Source organism: Asterias amurensis, chromosome 17, assembly GCF_032118995.1.
Source record: "Asterias amurensis chromosome 17, ASM3211899v1".
Lineage (NCBI taxonomy): Eukaryota > Metazoa > Echinodermata > Asteroidea > Forcipulatida > Asteriidae > Asterias > Asterias amurensis.
Window position 1 is genome coordinate 13,075,906 of NC_092664.1, and position 17,154 is coordinate 13,093,059.

At 36.6% G+C, this 17,154-nt stretch overlaps 2 protein-coding genes across 2 annotated transcripts in view; one reads left to right on the plus strand and one right to left on the minus strand.

Annotated features, from left to right (window-relative positions):
- Window positions 1-17,154, plus strand: part of LOC139949691 (meiotic recombination protein REC114-like) — a 44,241-nt gene that overhangs the window by 17,456 nt on the left and 9,631 nt on the right. The window lies entirely within an intron of this gene.
- The window catches only part of LOC139949690 (zinc finger protein 704-like), a 54,000-nt gene that overhangs the window by 5,946 nt on the left and 30,900 nt on the right, over window positions 1-17,154 (minus strand). The window lies entirely within an intron of this gene.

The following is a 17,154-nucleotide window of genomic DNA, read 5'->3' on the forward strand; positions in this document are numbered from 1 at the left end:
GGACCAGAACCTCCACCACCCCCCCCCCTCACAGAACCCCTGACAACCTTGCCCTTCTTACATGCAGGCATGTGAGTAACTATCCATGAAAGAAGAGGAAAAGAGAAAACCTGGCAAGAAAAAAAGGGGACAAGATAATATTCATATACTTTTGTGCACAAAAAGTGAAGGGAAAAAAAGGAAATTTAAAACCCAAAAAGAGGAAATCAACTAAAAAGAGGAAATCTCACATGCCTGTACATGTGCCAAGACTAATTAGCCAGCGAAGGGACATAATACACCAATGGTTCAATCAAAGAGATGCAAGAGACCTTATTACATGCCTTCTTAGCTCATGAAGCATCAACCACTACACATGGAGTAGCAATATTTTATTTAAGGATTCGGGTACTTGTTCAAAATGTCCATAGATTTACATTAAACTTACAGGGTTTGAAGATAATGATAGTGGAAAGCTTCCCTTCAAATATTACTTACTGAGGTGCTATAGTTTTTGAGAAATGAGTAAAACAGTGTCATGAAAATACGTTTGTAAATGCTTAAAATAAGTTATTTTCATGACATTGTTTTACTCATTTCCCAGAAACTACAGCACCTCAGCACGTAATATTTTCAGCGAAGCTTTCTACTATTATTATCTTCAAACTGTGTAAGTTTAGTGTAAATCTGTCGACATACAAAAAGTACATACACCTTTGAAGTACGAGGGCTGACCCGAATGAACACACAGGCTCTAATTATATTTTAAGCCAGAATGCTGGTCTTCGAAAAAAGAAGGAAAAAAAAAGGGGAAAAAAACACATGTCAAGCAGCGGATTTTTTGAAACTCTAGTAATAATCCTACCTTGAGCTAGGACAAGTAACCTGTTCTTACTTAGGATGGGTTCAATGCTTCCTACGCATTTGGATACAGAACTGTACCCGTCCTAAGATTAATCCCTAGTTCAGAAGAGTTTTGTGACATCGTCGGCAGTGCCTTTAATCAGTTTCATACAACATAAAAATGCTTGGATTCCCAGGGATGTGCTTTAAAGTGGTCATGCGTGATGGGTTTACAGGACAATAACCGCATTCTTTTGTATTCGGAAATGCTAAAAGCAATCAAATTGTATTTTTATTATCTATCGTTGAGCAAAAAGACAAAGACATTATGCTATTTCTGTTGCTTGGATTCTGCACAATTTCATTTAAGACACTGAGTAGCAATTAATCATTTTAGTCATTTATCATATTGTCCCCTTTAGGATAATAATTTCATGATAATTGAGCAATTTAGTACATTGAATGGAATGGTCGCAATATAAATCAATAAATTATTATGGACTCAATTGGTCTTCAAAGTTGCAAGAGAATAATGAAAGTTGTGTGCTTTCAGATGCATAATAAAAGAATTCACCTAAAATCTGTTATTATTTGAGAAATTACCTCTTTTAACAGCTCCCCATTGCTCATTACCAAGTAAGTTGTTATGCTAACATTTGTTTTGATGTAAATACAATAGTGTCCAGTGCCTTTAAAGACACTGGACACTATTGGTAATTGTCAAACACTAGCCTTCACAGTTGGTGTATCTCAACATAATACTGCATAAAATAACAAACCTGTGAAAATTTGAACTCAATGGGTCATCGAAGTTGCGAGATAGTAATGAAAGAAAAAAAACACCCTTGTCACACAAAGTTGTGTGCTTTCAGATGCTTGATTTCGAGACCTCAAATTCTAAACTTGAGGTCTCGAAATCAAATTCGTGGAAAATTACTTCTTTCTCGAAAACTACATTACTTCAGAGGGAGCCGTTTCTCACAATGTTTTATACTATCAACCTCTCCCCATTACTCGTTACCAAGAAAGGTTTTATGCTAATAATTATTTTTGAGTAATTACCAATAGTGTTCCACTGCCTTTAAACCAGTGTTAAACTGGTCAATACATTGTACTCTGTTTTTACTTTGTACACCAATTCCCAGGGCCTTCTACTCATTTTTGTTCACACAAAAAACCCAAATTGAGAATAGAAAAAGACACTACTGGTTTATAATTGCAACACATAATGTCTACTTTTATTGTGACCACACAATGGTTTCATGTTGATTTATATCCATCAAAATATTGATGAAAAGAACCAGCGTGAATGTTAATCGAATTGTGCATTTTTTAGTGGTAAACATCATTTGCTGTGGAAGTGTGATGCCAGGTGTGAATGATGGGTTGTATTTCCGCTATCCCGCACATGCCAGACTTTAATTGTGAACCCTGGGCAGAATGTCACGAAAAAAAAGTATGGTAATTTATAACTGGCAAATGGTAACATTTCTTGCTCAAAAACACGACCACCTTTTGAAATGAAATTTCAAATGGTTTCCAGGCTAGTTTTATGGTATACATTTATATAGGATTAAAACAATCAAACACTTCCCAAAACCAAAGGTATAGCCTACTCTCCCATAAAGATATTTAAAATTGTGTTTACTAATTTGTTAATTTTCTTTTACAGAAATTTCTTGAGGCCCCTCTGGCAGGCAATTATCCCACTGTATGGTGCGCTCACACCAAGGCATTGTCCCGCCTCAGGCTGCTATTCCTTAATTGGGTCATAAATTGATTCTTCATCCATAAGCTGCCCTTCCTTTAAATGCCGCAGTGGACACTATTGGTAATTACTCAAAATAATTTCAGCACAAAAACTTACTTGGTAACAAGCATTGGAGAGCTGTTGATAGTATAAAACACTGTGAGAAACGGCTCCCTAAAAAATAACGTAGTTTTCAAAATCAAGCATCTGAAAGCACACAACTGCGTGTGACTAGGGTATTTTTCTTTCATTATTATCATGCAACTTTGGCGACCAATTAAGTTCAAATTTCCACAGGTTTTTTTTTTTTATGCATATGTTGAGATACACCAAGTGAGAAGACTGGTCTTTGAAAATTACCAACAGTGTCCAGTGTCTTTGACGTTGGTTCAGGACTTAAAAATTCAACATCTGCAGCACTTGCATTTCCATACAGAGTCCAGGAATTGACAAGGGTTTGGGTCTTTTTGAAGGACACAAAACACAAACGTCCAGTCTCCTGAAAACATTGCTCTTTTTGTTCTCAAAAACTTGACGAGTAATGAAGCTGGAACTGCTTTAGGTCAATTAGTTTACACACTGCATTCACAGTGAGTATGGTTTCATGTCACGGCCAAAAACTTGGTCTACAAAATCAAATTTTATTGTCCAACCATGTGAAATTCATTAGGCCTTTTGACAGCATTAAAACTTCAAAATACACAGAACACTACAGTTAAAATAATGGAAAATACAACACAATGAATGTAACAATGTCTGAGCATAGGTTGCATCATGGAGCGTGTTCTCTCCACCAAGGTTGCATGATGAGTTTCCCCCTCTTTCAAGCACGAAAGATGACCTAGATTTCAGCATAATTCAAGTTAAATTCCCCCATTCCAAATACATCATTCATTCCCATACCACTTATTTGAAGACCTTGAATCCCTACCAGACACTCGTGAAAAAGAAACCTACATTTAACCATAGATTTACTTCCTCTCTCCATGACTTAACCAGTCTCACGAGTTAATCTTAACCAGTCTCTAAAGAAAGTCGTAAACTCAATCGACTCAATGCATACAAACAGCTCCAGGAATCAAACTGTGTAAATTGGCATGTTTCAACAATAGAAATGCTTCACCTCCCCACATATGTCATTAATCCCCCTCCCCCCTCCTCCTGCGATATTGTCCATTTTCCCGTTTAATTGCTTCATATACATTCTCCCTCCTCAAGCTGCCCTTCCTTAAATTAATAATGTTGGGTCCTACCATTAAAATTCAACACACTATTACATAACACCTGCAACACTTGTAACCAGTAGAACTCAATTGGCTCAATGCATTTACAAACAGCTTCTGGAGTCAAACTGTGCAAAAAAGGGCGTGTCTTACAAAAGCATCTCCCCACCAAGATTATGTCATTGTGCCCACCCTCCCCCCCTGCGATATATTGTCTATTTTCCCATTTAATTGCTTCGTACATTATTCCTCCTCAAGCTGCCTTTCCTTTACTTTTGTTCCTACTCTCAAAATTCACACACTATTACATAACATCTGCAACACTTGCTGTTCTATTCTGAGTCAAGTAAGTGACATGTATTAAAGGGTTTGGGTACTTTTTGTATGACACAAAACGCAAACATCCACAGACTTACATAAAACTTACAATATTAAAAGATAAGATAGAAAGGTTCCGTGAAAATAATTACTTAAACTGTGTAAAATGGGCATGTATTAATATGGCATTACATTATCTCACCAGCAAGATGATGACATTGAACCCCCCCCCCCCTGAAGTTTATTGTTAATTTTTCCAGGGATGTTATATTCTGTAATCAACAACCCTGTTATTAATACCACACTGGAGGTCATTTGTCAATTTCTCATCTAGTGATTACATAATACATGCAGGCATCCAATTACTGACCATGCTATTCCATTCATGCACAATTCTCTGGGGGTGGGTTCTTTGGTATGGATTCAATTTCGGTGGATTCTTTTGTCAATAAATTGTGCGTGACTGAAAAAGCTTTGTGATATTCCTTGAAGAATGTAATGTTGTTTGGAAAATGTCTGGATATTGAACTGTTTTTTTTTTTTTTTGCTGAACTGTTGAAAGAATACAGAATTCCATTTGTACCAAATTAGCCTACCAGCTTTTAAATCACAAATGAAGCAATTGTCGTATGTTTGTTCACGCTTCTATCCCCTTTTCCCATTAATTTCTTTGTTAAAGGTTTTGAAAATTGTAGTTTTTTGTGTCTATCTTACGGTTAAGAGTTTCAATGTGTTATTCTTTGTTTCATTTTGTGTCTTATTTTTTATTCATCCTTCAAAAAAATACATTCAATTTCCTTTGTGAAACTGAAGGATATATTCAATTTCCTTTGTGAAACGTTGTATAGTCCAATTAATACAGATTATTCTTCCTTTGTGAACATAAAAACGTGGCCACCTGAAATCTGTAGCCTACAGGTTAGTTTTATTGTGTCTATTTACAATAGGACTAAAACAATCAAACATTTAAAACAAACAATGGAATACTTTAAAATGTATTGAATATATAATTTGTTCTTTCTCCTTCAACCATTTAACAGACAGGGTTGAGTCATCTGTCTTTGTGTTAAAGTTGTCAGAGGACCCACTAATCACAAAGACAGATATATATATATAAATGATGAATAACATGTGATAGAGCTTTGATCTTTTATTACGTAACACATCTCGACTTTCCCCGGGAAAAATATTCCATCTTTGAACGTGTCCTTGTAATTCTTATTAATGATTTTCCCAGGCATGACTTTAATTATAATTTATCTTTTTATTTTCTGTGTGTACTTTCAACAAGGCCATCTTTCATCAATATTTAAAAGCAAATTATTCTTGCAGGCTTCAGCTTTTTTTTTTCTTTTTTTTTAAATGTCTCTCCTTTAAAAGATTTTCTTTGACATGCACAGGGTCATCAATAATTTAAATGCATTTTAATATAGCATTGTATCAGTCTTTATTTGGAATTCATTATGGTTTCAAGGGGTTTTCTGTTTATAGTGATCTGTAGGCTTTACTCTAGCAACAAGGAAGGCCGTTTTGATTTTATAAATTTTTGATTTTCATTCAGCCGACAATCCTTGCCTTAGGTGAGATTAATCTTGGGCTGAAGAAATACTCATTTTTCCTTGAAGTGTCTGATCAAATAACTCAGTTTGATCCCCGCTTACTTCCACAGAGATTTCTTTTAAAAGTAATTGGTCGGCTTGTTTTATTGTTTGATGTCCAGTTGATTTTTATTTTTGGGGTGAAACTTGTCATTTTTTTGTTGTTTTGCATTTCGTAACTTTTTGGTATAAACCAAAATACAATGTTGGCTGTCAATCTCAGATCATGTCATACAGCCCAGTTTACAGTCAACCAGTTCCAGGCAACCTCCATGAAGGAAAGACATTCAACATTTTAATGTCTACATTACTATTCTCGAGGATCGTAAGATATGGTTTGGAAAATGACTCATGTGCTACCACAGTGATCCTTTATTAGCATGCACTGCAGTTGATTGCCTCCAAGACATTGCCTAAAGTTGCCATGGGGTGAGAAGGCCCATAAACTGTAATTTACAAGAGTCGGTATCTCATCTGTGACCATGGAGGTATAGATAGATCTACATCCATGATCTGTGACCAACCAAGTAACTTGTGAAATAAAGTGTTCAATACAGAAGATCCACAGAGCCACTTCCTGCAGGCAACCTCAATGCACTTTCATCTTTAATACCAGCACAAATGCAAAACTGTTTATAAGTTTTGATTCATAAACACCTCAGACAGTTTCGCTATTCCTATTGGTGGAGAGCGCGTCACGTGGGTGTGTATAAACCTTCGTTTATGACCAGTAAAAAGTGTTAAAACATAGGCGTGACACGCAAGCTTGCACCTGTTCTTGTGAGACAGTTTCTCCATTCCTATTGGTCGAGAGCAACGGCTGAAACAGTTGTGCCACTTCGTCTCGGTAAAATTATCAAGTACCAGGCCTCGTTGAGATTAAACCACTAGTTGAAAACCTCTTAACCACACATTGATTCCCTTAAGTTATTTAAATAATTCCTAAAGAGTCCTAGGACTAGTCCTAAGTTGGGACCACCTTTGTGAAATAGACCCCAGGAAAACAAGTTACGACTACCCATCAAATGCATCTGTACCAATTGGACACTTAGCAGAAGTACAATGTTTACATCACTACATAGTCATCACACTGAGTCAATCCACCAAAAGTGTACCAAGCATCCTACTGGGATCCGTTAAACAAGACCCTCAACCTCTCCTCATGTTTGGACTCTTCCATTATCTGGACTTACACCACTGAATATAATTAAAACTTCTAATTTAAGCTGAGGGTCTTAGTCACCATTTTGGTTCCTTCCCTTCCGCCCTAGGGTTTGAATTGATGCAAACCTTTCTGACTCAGCTTCCAGAGAGTTCCAAGAACTACTTTGAGCTTCCTTTCCTCCTTAGCCTGGGGAAGAGTTTGCCCCACTTTGTCATCTCAACCCCTTCCTGTGTGTTTGACTTTGAGAAGTATTTGTTCATTGACCGTTCGTCAGCAGAGTGGGAAGGTCACTGTTTCAACAGGGCCAAGATACTAAACATCCTGACCATGACATTGACCTGATGGCTGGATGGCTAACGGCCAATTGGTGACCAAGCTCATTTTTCACTTACGCTGCATACACTCTCTGGCTGACTTTTCAACTGGCTGCCTGACCGTTCTAGGTCCCTGGCCACCTGGCTGCCTGGTCAACTGGCCTGGCCATGGCATTGACCTGATGGCTGGATGGCTAATGGCCAATTTAATTTTTTCTAAACTGGCTTGCGGTGATCATCTTTTCCTACCTGGGGCGACTTGTGGAACAACTTCGTCAGTCAGACGGTTAGAGTGAATATGATAAAAAGTTTTTATACAACACTTCCAGGCATCTCAAAGCACAAAAGTAGCTAAGCACAACAAAATTGTGCTTATAAGACTAAGGTTACCAGCCTAAATACCATGGCCCAATTTCACAAAGCCTGTAAGCATAAGAACTTGGTAAGCACACAAAAGGCTTGCTTACCAGAAAGTGGATACCAGCCAAAAATCCATCAGTTTTACATTGTTGCAACTGGTGCCCCACTCATGTTTTGCTTAGCAGCTTTATGAAATTGGGCCCCGGTCATATGTATCATTCGGCTAAGCAGAAAATTGCCAAGCATTTTGTTCAGCTTTTGAAAAGCAGCCCTATAAAATTGGGCCGAGAGGCCTAATCCACAGAGCATAAAAAAAGCTCATACACTCTCCCCATGTTCATAAAGAGCAAAGCATAATACACTGACCAAGGTCATTTTTTGATAGCATAACAGCATTACGTAATTGCAGGCTTGTTCACTCTCTCTAAGAGCAAAGTCTGCTATTAATAGAGAAATGACCACCAGTCTCTAATGGCCATACTGACCACTGACCAAGGTCTTTCTTTGATGGTGTAACAGCGATTATGTAATTGCACCTGCTGCTTGCTGGGCTTGGAACTCTTCCAATTTCTACTTTTATTGGAAATATCCAATGAGGCTTACAAAAACTAAAGGGATGATTGATAATCGCTCTAAAATTTAACGGCCATAAACACTTTTAGAAGGTTACAGCAGCTTTTGATAGTGTAAAGCATTTTTAGAAACATTTCACTTTAATGACATATGTAAACAGATAAGTTGTATGCCCCATTGAATTTGAGAAGCGTACTATCAACATTTCTACCAAAACAAATTGTATATTCCAGGGTTATTCTTCCTGTGTAGACACATATTCGCTCCAGATTTTTCGTGATATCTCAAAAGCGCGACCAGCTTTTAAAATAAAATTTGTACTTTTTTTTATTATAGTAAATGTATACATTTATACCGGAATCAATTGGTTCCATAAACCGAAGGTATACTTTGCAGGTAATGATTTCATCAGCACTTTTGCATAGCAAAACATTTCAACTGAAAATTTTACGTGCACACAGAATGAGTAGCAAAAGGGACTTTTGAAGAGAAACTACACATTTTGCGTAGCATTTTGCTCTGCTATACAAGGGAAATCGTTCACTGCTTTGCCTTTAAAGGCTGGCCTGAATACTTCTTTCATCCATGTTTCTGAGAGCACCATAAACTAGCAATTGTTCAGCTGTTGGGTCAAGTAAAAAAAGAATTATGTTTAGCGTCCCCACCCGCTTCCTTTTTAGAGGCCGCCTCCTTTTTTATTTTTTATTTTTTATCACATATTTGTATGCATTTTTTTTTTAATGAAAAAAGGGTTATTTTAAACGAACTCGGCTAAAAGAATCTGAATGTCTTGTCTGAATGTCATGACCAAAATGTTTCATTTATGTATTGTGTGTTTGAGAAGTAGAAAAAACAATGGAAATTTGACATTTTAAAAAGAATGGTGGCCATCTTGAAATAAAAAATAAATAAATAAAAAGCCCCTCCTTCTTCCTTTTTTTGAGAAATCCGAACGCTAAACATCTTTCCTTTTTTACACGGCCTTGTGTTCCTAATGTTCTCAATCACAAATACTTGTATGATTGATATGGTTTGAGGGGTGGAGGCGTTGATGGGGAACCGACTATATATCAACCTCATAACCACAACCATCAGATATTACACTTGTTATGATTTACATTGTGTTTATAGAAACGAAACTGAAAGCTGATTTTTTTTTTCATGGTGTCCCTTGTAGTTTATACTTTAAAATTCTATCAGAGATGTATTTGATAATATGATTTGGATGAAAATTTGAACTGCAGCATTTGTATGTGTTATTTATAATAATAAAATAATGTAGGCCTATATCATCGTTGATCTACAAAGAAACTTCTTCTAGTTGTTTTAACAACTTTCTATGGCGATAATGTCTTTTCAGTTTCCGCTTCTAAACTCTGGAACTCTTAACAGAGTCCCTATATCCACAGTGTGAAATATTAATTATTTTCATCTCATTTTCCAAAGCCATTCCAACATATGTTTGGAATCACTCCGCTATAAGTAACAAGAATGTACTATTGGACAAGCTTTATTCATTCAATTTTCAAGTGTTTTGGTAGTGGGAGGAGACTGCCCCTTTAAGCTATCCACAGTGTAAAATCAACTGAAGTCTTTTTATCTATTTTCCAACATATGTTTGGGATCACTCAACTATCAATAACAAGTAGTAGTACATGTACTATGCACTCAAGTATTTGGGTGGGGGGGGGGGAGAGTGCCCCTTTAAGCTGTCCACAGTGTAAAATCCTAAGTCTTTTCATCTATTTTCCAACATATGTTTGGGATCACTCAACTATCAATAACAAGTAGTAGTACATGTACTATGCACTCAAGTATTTAGGTAGTGGGGGGAGAGTGCCCCTTTAAGCTGTCCACAGTGTAAAATCCTAAGTCTTTTCATCTATTTTCCAACATATGTTTGGGATCACTCGACTATCAATAACAAGTAGTACATGTACACCTCCAACATAATATTACAGCTCACTAAACCTCCACACACAACACCTGCCTTTAAAACAGCCCCTGGGGCTCTTCCAACAATTGCCACTTACCCCAAAATTCTCAAAATGTGTTTGTTTGAACAGGTTCTTCTTTCTCTATGGTTTGAAGTATCACAAGTGACCCTAAAAACATGTCCAAACCAAATTTTGAAATTATTTCAAGAAGGAACATGTAGATGTCTACATAAAACATACTACAAAAGGGGGGTACAAAATTATCCCTTTATAGCCTTAACTTATCAAAATGAGTTGCAGTGAACAATTTCCCTTGTATAGCAGAGCAAAATGTTACAAAAAATGTCTTAGTTGCGTCTCAAAAATAATCAAAATTTGGAACTCAATATAATAGGATTCTGTGTGCATAAAGTCTGGTCTGTTCTGTCAAAATATTTTGCTCCTAAAAGTGCTAGATGAAATTATTCTCTGAGTTTGTTCTGCCAGCAAAACATAAAACCCATCAATTAATTTTGAATTTTTTTTAACACATCCACTTTCTGTTGATGTCACAGCGATAATAATAAAGCTATTTAAAGGCAGTGGACACTATTGGCAATTACTCAAAATAATTATTAGCATAAAACCTTTCTTGGTGATGAGTAATGAGGAGAGGTTGATGGTATAAAACATTGTGAGAAACAGCTCCCTCTGAAGTGAAGTAGTTTTCGAGAAAGAATTCATTTTCCACGAATTTGATTTTGAGACCTCAGATTAAAACTTGAGGTCTCGAAATCAACCATCTAAACGCACACAACTTTGTGTGGCAAGGGTGTTTTTTTCTTTCATTATCTCGCAAGTTCGATGACCGATTGAGCTCAAATTTTCACAGGTTTGTTATTTTATGCATATGTTGAGATACACCAACTGTGAAGGCTAGTCTTTGACAATTACCAATAGTGTCCACTGCCTTTTAGCATATTATAGGAGAAAAACCTTGTCCCTGCAGCCTTGCCCTTACACATGCATTTTTAAAAGCCCTTATGTAAAAAATATCGTTGTTATGATGCTGTTGACTGTATTGGTTCCCTCCCTCTGGGCTGTGCTCTAGATATTGCAGTGGGGGCATGCAATTAAACAACTCTACATTCAACTGGTACTGGGTTTTGTTTTTCAATACCCTACAAGATTTTATGTAGTCTATTTACACAAATTTAATAGACCGTTAACACAAATTCAAATTATTTAGGCCAACATGATTAAATTTTTTGAGACAAAAGTGCAACGATTGTTATTTTTAGTATATCAAAATATTTTTGTATGTCACATGTTTATTGGTTGAACAGGTGTTACCACACAGCAAATGTACGCTTAAATAAGTTTCAAACAGAATTTGTTAAAAAACATTTTTTATGAGAACAAATTAATCACTAAATCGTAGATAACCAGTTAGCCAATTGAGAAGGCTTCCTATTTATCCATCAAAAATAAATTTTGCCCACTCAGTTCGCATAGAGTCTATTCTGCAGGCATTGTTAAACATCGTACCTTGTCTGTTTGTGTTTTTGTTTGTTTGGACATGGAGGTAGAAGGTTTGGACAGGCCTACCACAGGCTTTTCTGGTCCATGCCCCCATTTCCATGTCTCCTCACTACAATTCTTTGTAATTATTTTGATTATCTGGTTGTAATGGAAATAAATGTCTTAATTAAAATGAAATGAAAAGTAATTGATTAATACTCCCCGACAATCATTTTCCATCCATATTTTTATTTTTATATCGTTGATGAAATAACCGAAACACAAAGAACCTGCTGTTTACATTCCCTTACCTATTCCAGCTGTGGCATTTGATCCATGCTAAATCCAGGGACCTTACTTTAATAATCACCGAGTCAAACCATACCACCACCCCCCCCCCTAAAAAAGGAAACAAACCCATCACTTTGGTCCCCTCCATAACCACCACACACTTACACCCCTCCTGTTGCCCTTGGATCAGGACTTGTAGTAAACATACCTTATTATGTTTGGCTTACTGCAAAGACTGTACCATTTTAATTAAGGGTTTGTTGACACCAAATCATTGAGGGTGAGCACAGATAATCACCTGACCTTATGCTGTGTAATTATCCACATAGGACTGGCCATGTATAAATATCTTTATGTTTCCTGTAAACCTATTTTTCAAACAGCAGCTAAGGATTGTTTGGCTTTAGACTGGCACCCCCAACAAAGATTTAATATTGACAAAATAAGGAGACTGCTACAGTATAGAAATAGATAGCTCAGTTTGTATGTAAAAACCGTCAAACCATAGAACGATGGTTCAAATCCCACTCTACTTTTTTGTTGAGTGGCTCGATCATACCATATGAAGGCGCACTGTAGAGATTTATTTTATTTATTTATTTTATTTTAAATCTTCGGACATAATTCTTTATTGCCAGGGCCCCTCCAGGGTAAGGCAAAAGTTATAAAAACTGTCATAAAAGCGATGTGCCCTCCCAGACCCCTCCAACAAAAAACATACATGTTTATAAAAATACAGGAAAATAAAAAAGCATTAATTTTAAAAATGTATACAATAACATATATAAGTACAAAACGCTACATTTACAACTGAGCCTAGTACACTATCCACTATCGACCACTGACGTCTTAGGCCAAGACAACATTTGAAGTGTCGATGCATAAGAACAAAGTAAAAGTAAAACAGACTTTCTATTTACCAGTTCTCTCGTAAAAACAGACATGACCTTTTACAGAGTTTCGGTTTTGACAAAAAGATTTAGCTGATTGCAAACTGCTTACGAATTAAAATGGTTGCATAAAACCATTGTACATGCTCAAATAATTTTTGTAAAACAATTATATTTCTAAAAAAATTACAGCACCTCAACACGCAATATTATAAGGGAAGCTTTGTACCACCATTATCTTTCAACTATGCAATTTGAATGTAAATCCCTGGACGTTTGTGTTTTGTGTCGTACAAAAAGTACCCAAACCCTTAAACTGGGCTTCCAACACTAGGAGCTAGAGAATCTTTGGATAAGCCTATGTATAAAAAGAATGTCAATAAGACTTGGCAATGAATTATGACTTGACTTAACCACTCACAGTATTCTAAGCTTTGCTTTACAGGGTTTGGGTACTTTTTGTCAAAACACAAAAGTTCACAGATTTACATAAAACTTACATGATGTTTAAAAGATAATGATGATAGAATGCTTCCCTTAAAATATTACTCGCTGAGGTTCTGTAGTCTTTGAGAAATTAGTAAAATAATTTCTTGAGAATAACTTTTGTTTTAACAAGACCAAATTATTTTAGCATGTTCAACGGATTTACGCCAATCTCCTGAAAAACTTCCTCTTTGTCTCTACACTTTTTATCAAATACATTTTCATGCACAATGAGTAGGGGTTCATGTCTTGGCAAAACACTTGGATCTATAAAAAGGTGACAAAACCCTTTAAAGATTGAGAAAGAAAGTCTAAGAAGGAATTAAGGAAAAAAGGGAAAAAGCTTTCCACAATGGTTCCTTTAAATCCATTGTGATTTGGCATTGTGCTGGTTTGTTTCTTTCTTGGTTATTGTCCGCTTTTGTTATTTTTTTTCCTTTGACCTTTACAAGAATACACCATGTGATTCATTTCCTAAGGGGTTTGGCTCGTAAAATATTGAAAATCAGCCAAAACAAACTGGTACAGGAAGTTCATGAATGAACAGAATCTGGAACCTGGCAGTTTTGTTGACTTGACATCAATTTTAAAGACACTGAATAGTGGAGGAAAAAATGCCCTTGTTGCACAAGGTGTGTGCTCAGGACCTCATAATCTAATTCTGAGGTTTAAAAATCAAATTCAAAAGTTTTAGTGGAAAATTACTTCTTTCTCGAACACTACGTATACTTCAGAGGGAGTTGTTTCTCACACTGTTTAATACTAAGTACTTTCAAATGCTCTCCATTGCTTGTTACCAAGTAAGTTGTTATGCTAACAATTATTATGAGTAATTACCAATAGTATCCACTGCCTTTTAGGAGAACCTTGTGCTGAGAAAATATTACCAGTGCCATTTTTAGTTCATAGGAAATACATTTTCAGATTTTGTTTCATTGTTTATTATCCTTTCTTCTGATCAGTCACCTTTGCATTCAATATAAAATAATATGAAGTTCAACAAGAAGAGAAAAGGAAACAGAAAGTCTTGAGTCAAGACAAACTCAAATATAAAACTGAAACTACAAGAGAGAAATGTTCAGCTTTCTCTTCTTACTGGTCAGGAAAAAATTATTTAAGATTTCAAAATCTTCTACAATAACGTCCTTCCCTTAAGGCACTGGACACCTTCGGTAACTGTCAAAGACCAGTTATCTCAATTGGTATATCCCAACATATGCATAAAATAACATTATTATCTGTTTGACTATCATTTCGACTTACTTGGTCATCGAAGTTGCAAGAGAATAATGAAAGAAAAAACACCCTTGTTGCACAAATATGCGCGTTTTTTCACTGCAACTTCGTGCTAATTTTAGTTTTAGTTTCAGGTATTTTAACTTCTGATCAAATCAGCTGGCTTTCTCTGTTGTTTTTCTGTTTTTGTTTTGTGTGCCAAAATATAACCCACACGTGGTAAACCGCAAAGATAATAACAAAATAGAGAGACTGTCAATATTATAGCAAGATAGCTCAGTTGGTTGACCCTGTTAATAATTCAGAGGTTGCACAGCCTTCCGCCTTAGTCAATTTTGTTTTTGATCAACACAAACATTTAAAAAACTAAGAACAAAATCTTTATGGCCAAATGCTGTTTTTAAAGTTGCAAGTCTGTTATTTTGAAAAAACACAAAACCTGTATTTGCCAAGGGGAAAATATTCTCAACCATAACACAAACACGCCAATAAACAAGACTGCTTTCTCGGGGCACAACTTTAACCCTCTAGATCACCAGCCCCAAGCCAATGATCTTAGCATCAGGTCAGTAAACTCAAGACAGGACAAGTTCTGTGGTCTTGTTTTGTTTAAACAACATCTTTGTCTTAGAAGAATAATGTTCAAAATAATGAGCTTTTAGTCTCACAAATATATTTCAATCAGGCTGAGCCCCCATGTGTTCTCATTTTGATTCTAGTCTCTTCTCATGTTGATTCTCATCTTGTAAATAAATTCCCGATTCAATAAAGTTTCTGAGCTACAAGTCCTACAGCCGACTTCACGAAACGCTAGGATTAATCCTATCTTGAGTTAGGACGAGTATCTTAGGATGGGTTGCGTCCTAGCTCCTATGGTTAACATGACTTATCTCATCCTAAGAATTATCTTAAGTTAGGAAGGGTTTAATGAAATCGATCTGGCTGGTCTTCTAAATAAGATTTTGATCCAGTAACCATTCTGAGCTATACAAGCCCTACAGTCTAGTGGACTTTCCCCCCATATTTTACCCCTACTGTATTTCTCCTGAAGAATAGAATACACAAGACCTCATTCTTGAAGACAAAGTGGGTTGGGATAGCAGGCTTGGAATTTCAACCTTCAGAGGGGAAGGCCATTTTCATTTTGCAAAGGGCACACCCATTGGAAGATATTTAAGTCTATGGGAAACTTTTTAAGGGGCACTGTTGGGGCCTCCGTGTAACACCAGGCCTAGGATAAATCAAGTACTTTTCCCTTTAAAGTTGAGATTGATTTCTTGAAAGCACCATTTTCCATCCACCACACTTGTGAAATCACGCTGTTTCATGGGCCAGTGGTGTCAAAACAACTGGCTGGGGGTGGTGAGAAGGCTCTGCATGGCTCTTTGCAGAGTTCGGTATTGATATAAACAAACCTCAACTTGAGCTGAGAGTGGATGCTCTTGGAAGTTGGCTCAAGGCCAGAGATGGCAAGGCCTCGATATCAAGGCACCCTCAACTTTAAAAAGATGTGGTTGAATTTTTCTCTGTTTGGTCTTGGAAATAATCTGTGGGGCTTTAAGGGTTTTGATACCTTTTATAGATCAAGTTTTTGGCCATGACATAAATCCTTAAAGGTGTAGACGATAGAACTGCATTAGTTGTCAAGTTTTGTGAGAGAAAAAAAAGTGGAAATCGCAGAGCAATGTTTTCAGGAGAGTCACGTAAACCCGTTGTACATGCTAAAATAACTTTACCAATTTCTCAAAAACTACAGCAACTCAGCAAATAATATTTTAGGAAAAGCTTTCTACAATCATTACCTTCAAACCGTGTAAGTCAAGTCTAAATCTGTGGGCAAACCCTTTAAATTAAAAATCATTGAACAGGCGATGTCTTGAGTGGGTGGATCAAAATGTTGTCTGTAAAACTTTGAACTTCAAGATAGGAGCAAGGTCTCTAAATATGTTAAATCCGAAATCGATCAAAACGTTTTAGCCCTACAAAACAAGGCCAGATTTTCATGGGTTGTAGCAATGTGTGTGAGTTTTCTCTATCATGAGTGGATGGACCCAGTGGACTGGGTGTTATTCCCCTGACCCAAAGTTTGTCTGTAAAACTTTGAACCTCATAACAGGAGCAAGGTCTCTAAACACGTTAAATCCTAATCAATCAAAACTATTAAGTCCTACAAAATAAGCACAGACTTTCTTGGGTTGAACTTTGTTGAAGTAACAGCAGTAGGCTTAGTATTTGTGACATTCCAATTGGTGGTGGTGGAACCAGGGGGTGCCACTATTTTGTTGAATTGGGGCAGTAGGGAGTCAGGATTGTGGAGTAAAAACAAATGAAAATTTGTGAATCAGTCTTCCCTTGGTCTAAAGATGAAAACCGATGAGCACCAAAAAAGATATATGTTCAGATGAAATTTCAACTCAACCTATAACTGTCGTATAGCCAGGGCTCTCACCCGATTCAAAGAGGGAAGTCACATCCCCTTATAATTATTGTGCCGCTTCACAGGTTGTATTGTAACTGGGTGTGATCCCTAGCTATATGCTTTACAGGTTGAATGACTTCTGACTGGCATCCCCGAACAAAGATATCGAAAAAATAGAAAAAATGCCAACATAGTGACGAGATAAATCAGTCGGTCGAGCACCTGCGCGTTAATCCGCAGGTCACAGGTTCAAATCCCGCTATAGTCAACTT